Here is a 6,000-nt window from a genome sequence, read left to right as displayed (position 1 = left end):
TCTCCCTTAATTCCTTCAGGCCTTTGCTCAAGTGTCTCCATATGTGGGAAGTCCCTCTTGACCACCCTGGATAACATAAGGTTTATACAGGATGGGGCACTGGTAAAATATGTAATTCAGGGGTCAGACATTAAACCCTCTTTATGGTTTAGTTTCCTCACGTGTAAAATGTGAATAATAAGACTGATGCAAGGGGCGTCATAAGGATTAAATGAATTCATAGGAATAAAGCCCTGAAAGAATAATTGGCACATAGTAGGTACTCGGTAAGTATTGGCTGCTGTTATGGTTACTGTTGATTTATTGTTGTTCCAAATAATGATGGAGGCATGCAGTCGGGGCCATTCCTCAGGTGAAGTCAGCGGCCCTTTCGCTCTCTACTGCCCGGGGGAAGCTGCTAGAACCTAGAGTTCTATGACAGGGATTTGTTTTGTTTTGTTTTGTTTTTGCAATTAGGAAATCTATCAAGCACATCAAAAAGAATGTACAATTACATAATTAATACTTGTATACCCACTACCCAGCTTAAGAACTGAAACACTACAAATACAGCTGAAGCATCTTAAGATGTGGTGGTTCTGATTTTTTTGGTATTGTCCTACACCAGCTTTTTCCAAGTGAGCCACTTGGAAGCTATTTCTGTGGGGTGTTGTATGGGAAAAGGTATTATGTGAGGCAAAGTTTGGGGAATTGTGTTCTAATTCATTTGGGAAGTACTGGATTTTAACAAAATAAAATAGGATTATTTTCTGCAGAATTACTCAAAGCTTCCCAAACTGAACACAGGACCCCCTTTTTATGCCATGCTTATGCCATTTCTTTTGGGACTATGTTTCAGGCAAAACATTTTTAGAAACACTAATTTATGCTACAGTTATCAACCCTGAAAAGTACTAGTAACCTGACTATTTTCACATCATTCAAAGAGGATGGATTAATTTTAACTATTAAGTAAGAAATAGGGCTTAATGATTAATGGTCTAGTGCCAAGATCAGAGCTAAATGAACAGCTCAACTTTAATAACCATGAAGGAGTCTATGGCCTGATTATTTATTTGCAGTTTTCCCCATAATCTTGGTATTTTATTCTATCCACATTTTCCCTGCTCCTGATACTACTTTAATTGTCATTGTATGCTATGTGTTACTATAATCTCAAATTCCCCTGGAACAAGGCAGGAATAAATTCATGAAACTCAAATGAAGTACACCTAATTGTATTCACCCCAAAATGCTAAATTTTACAGTGCTGATTTAATGACTATTGAACATTTCTTTTGGTTCTTTCTAAATGTAACATTGATTAATAGTGAGATTAGGCCATTAGTATTGACGTAAGCCAAAAGTTGGACTACAGCCACACCATACTTATAAATTCAGTCATTTCAAGGTTATGTTGTGGTAGAAGTCAGGGTCAGTGATGATCTGATGGATAGGAAGATGGGTGGGGAAAAAACTTCTTGGAGCAGTTGGTCCTTGAGCTATGATTTAAAGAGGAGAAACTTGTGGTTTGGTTGTTGTTCCATAGATATGGAAAAAATTGAACAAAGGCTCACAGCCAGCAGAGGAAGAACCAGTGGAAGGAGCCACATGACAATAAATTTAGTTGGTCTGGAAGGTGAAGGCTAGGTTAGAGTAGGAGATGAAAACAGTTAGAAAGGGTGGGTCTACCTGGGAGGAGCCTTTGAAAGAAATACTCGGAAATTTGTGTTTTGGCTCACAGTGTGATAGGAAATTGATGGAAGGCTACAATTCATTAGAGGATATGGTCAAAATGATGATCAAAGGAAACAAAAAGAGAAAAGAAATGACTTTAGAGATTGTAGCCTATGAGGATAATTTACCAGAAAATATTTATTATGCAATCTATCTGAAAATAAGTAAACTATATTTGTCGAATCGTGAGGGAAAAATGGTTATGCCAATGCGGGTGGGCAATTCAGTTCACAAAACCCAAATAAGGAAAACCCACAGTCAGGAGGGTGGTTTGTTGGAGACTTGCTGTGGGAAAGTCAGGAGGAGTAATAACATATGCACACATCCACACATATGTATTTTTGTGTGTCAGGTTCTGCTCTGACAAATCTCCAGGGAAAGAGGTGAGGCAGATAAGATCCTTGCCTTTAGGGAGCTTAAAATCTAGAAGTAACACATTCATACCCATTCAACAAATTCTTGCTGAACATCTGATACTGGCCAGGCTATGCCATATGCTGGTGGTGCTACTTCCCATGGACCTTACAGTCTATCAGGATATAGAGAAGTAGGTGGGCAATTTACAACACAGCGTTAAGAGGAATGTCTGTAGGAAAAATGCAGAGAGCCAGAGCTAGACTCAAGGGGTGGTATTATAGCTGTGCAGGGTGTTAAACATCACTGAACGTGTACAAAATGGCACAAGTTGTGTTTTTAAAACTCACGGGAGTGAGATTGTGATTGGAGGACTATTTTCACAAGCATCTTGAAGTGGGGTAAGTGAGACACCTCAGGACTTAGCTTGAATACTAATGACGGGTCACGAAATTGCATTCGAAGGAGGTGAGGCTGGTTGTCTTTGGGGCTTTCCTTTCGCTGAACTGGGATTGCGAATCAGATACAGGCAACACAAGAGAAGCTAATTGTTGGCCACCCCGAGAGGTTTTCCCTCTCTACTCTTCCCCCACAATAGCATATGGCTTCTCTTCTATTTAATAATTAATTACTGACTTGAAGAGGCACTCACTGTTGGCTCATTTTTCTTGGTCTTGATTCCATTCTGCAGTGTGCTATAGGAGCATGTGAGTGGGGCTCTGTGATAGTTAATTTTCTGTGTCAACTTGACTGGGCTACAGGGTACCCAGATATTGGTTAAACATTTCTCCCCTTACCCCTCCTCCTCCTCATCCTCCTCCTCCCTCTTTTTTTAGTGTAGTTAACATCTGGCACCACACAGAGTCATTACGATATTATTGGCTATATTCCCTATGTTGTACTTTTCATCCCTGTGACTTATTTATTTTATAACTGGAAGCTTGTACCTCTTAATCCCCTTCGCCTCTGGTAACCATCAGTTTGTTCTCTGTATGTATTTATGAGTCTGTTCTTGGTTTGTTTATTTGCTCATTGGTTTTGTTTTTTAGATTCCACATATAAATGAAATCATATGGTATTTATCTTTCTCTGTTTGACTTCTTTCACTTAGCATAATACCCTCTAGTTCCATCCATGTTGTTATGAATGGAAAAATTTTATTCTTTTTTTTGGCTGGGTCATATTTCATTGTATTTATATACCCTATCTTTATCCATTCATCTATTGATGGTTATTGTAAATAATGCTGTAATAAACGTAAGGGTACGCATATCTTTTGGAATTAGTGTTTTCATTTTCTTTGGGTAAATACCCAGTAGTGGAGTTACTGGATCATTTGGTATTCTGATTTGTAATTTTTGAGAAAACTCCATACTGTTTTCCACAATGGCTGTACCAATTTACATTCCTACCACAGGGCATGAAGGTTCCTTTTTCTCCACATCCTTGCCAACACTTTTTTTTTTTTTTGTCTTTTTGATGCTAGCCATTCTGAAAGGTATCAGGTGATAGATATCTCATTGTGGCTTTAATTTGCATTTCCCTGCTGATTAGAGAGGCTGAGAATTTTTCATGTGTCTGTTGGCCACCTGGATGGCTTATTTGGAAAAATGTCTCTTCAGGTCCTCTGCCTGTTTTTAATCAGATTATTTATTTTTTTGGCATTGAGTTGTAGAAGTTCTTTATATATGTTGGATATTAGCTTCTAATCATCAGCTATATTATTTGCAAATTGATAGGTTGCCTTTTCCGTTTTGTTGATGGCTTCCTTTGGGGTAGTTTTTGCCTGGTTCTTTTGCATGTTGCTATCCAGTTTTCCCAACACCATTTATTGAAGAGGCTGTTTTTCTCTCTTGCATATTTTGCCTCCTTTGTCAGAGAGACAAATTGACCATCTAAGTGTGGGCTTGTTTCTGGGCTCTCTATTCTATATCATTGTTCTATAGGTCAGGTTTTCTGCTGGTACTATACTGTTTGGGTTACTGTAGCTTTGCAGTATATCTTGAAATCTGGGATTGTAATACCTCCAGGCTTTGTTTTTCTTTCTCAAGATTGGTTTGACTATTCAAGGTCTTTTGTGGCTCCATACAAATTTTAGGATTATTTGTTCTAGTTCTGTGAAAAATACTATTGGTATTTTGATAGAGCTTGCACTGAATCTGTAGCTTGCTTTGGGTAGTATGGACATTTTAACAACATGAATTCTTCCAATTCATGAGTATGTTGTGTTGTGTGTGTGTTTTTTTTTCTTTCCCCATTTGTGTCATTTTGAATTTCTTTCATCAATGTCTTATAGTTTTCAGAGTATAGCTCTTTCAGCTCCTTGGTTAAAGTTATTCTTAGGGATTTTATTCTTTTTGATACAGTTGTAAAAGGGACTATTTTCTTAGTTGCTCTTTCTGCTACTTCATTATTAGTGTATAGAAACACAACAGATTTCTGTATATTAATTTTGTATACTGCAACTTTACTGAATTCATTTATTTGTTCCAGTAGTTTTTGGTGGAGTCTTTAGAGTTTTCTGCATATATCATGTCATCTGCAGACAGTGACCGTTTTACTTCTTTCCCACTAATTTGGATGCTCCTTTGTTCTTTTTCTCATCTGATTGCTAGAGCTAGGACTTCTAGTACTACATTAAATAAAAGTAGCGAGAGTGGGCATCCTTGTCTTGTTCCTGATTTTAGAAGAAAAGCTTTCAGTATTTCACTACTGAGTATGATGTGAGCTGTGAGTTTTCATATCTGGCCTTTACTCTGTTGAGGTATGTTCCCTCTAAACACATTTTGTTGAGAGTTTTTATCATGAAGATAAACATTATTTCTGAGTATATCTGAGCATTTCTGTTTTATTCTGATTTCTATTTGAAACTCTCGTTCTCTCCATCCCTCTCTCTCTCTATATGTCTATATAATCTATATAAATCTATGATCTTTCTCTATATCTGTAATCTATATATTATATATATAAATCTAGGACATAAATCTACATATACATATACATCAATTAATCTGTTATGAAAGAGGCAAGACTAAGAGGAGAAAAAAACTCTCTTAAAGAAAAAGAGAAATTGATTGATTTACTATAAGAAATGGGGTCACAGGACTATGGAGGCTAAATCCAAGATTTGCAGTTGGCAAGCTAGAGACCCAAAAGAACTGATGGTCTAAGGTCTGGTCTGTCATCAAAAGCCTACATATATCCTATGGGTTCTATTTCTCTAGAGAACTCAGACTCATATAGGCACCCCATGTTGTTGGGCTGGGAGGGAGGTGGACAGTGCTTGAAGATGTGCTATTCTGCCTGGGATGATAGAAAAGAACTATAAACTCGGGGGTCAATTGCCAGAGGAAGTTATTACAGCCTTGAAAGGTGTGTGGTAGCAGAAAATCCCAGAAGAGACTGCCTTCTGCTTTAAACCTGTCTTAATATAAATGAGAAGTGTGTTACTCCTTTATCTCACTTACCTCTGTTATCTTAAAATGATCTTAGCTGCTCAAATAAGTTTAGATGCTCACAGACATTTTCGGAAGTGGATAGATTGCTGTTGGAGGAGAAGGGAAAATCAGGAAAAGTCAGAAGTCAGGCTTGGTTTTTAGAACCTTTGAGATCCAAGTGACAGAACCTAACCAAACTAGTTTAAGAAAAAGGAGATTGTCCCTCCTCCCCTGCCCCTTGCCATATAACTAAAAATTTTAGGAATGGGTGGATCCAAGGCACAAACCATGGTTTCATGGTTATCTTTCTTCATTTCTTTTCTCTGCGTTTCTTTATAAGTTGCTTCTTTCCCTCCTATACTAGTTTCCTTCATGGAGCTAGGGGCAATAGGAATACAAGAAAAACATAGACATTTTATTTACAACCTAAGGCTGCCAAGAAAGCCGTAACGTTATTCCCATAATGTCCAACAGAAATGTCCAGGGAGAACTC

Source organism: Mirounga angustirostris, unplaced genomic scaffold (genome assembly GCF_029215605.1).
Source record: "Mirounga angustirostris isolate CCGP_5_RB_7025 unplaced genomic scaffold, mMirAng1.0.hap1 SCAF_5, whole genome shotgun sequence".
In the NCBI taxonomy this organism is placed as follows: domain Eukaryota; kingdom Metazoa; phylum Chordata; class Mammalia; order Carnivora; family Phocidae; genus Mirounga; species Mirounga angustirostris.
Note: the sequence above shows the minus strand (reverse complement) of the source record.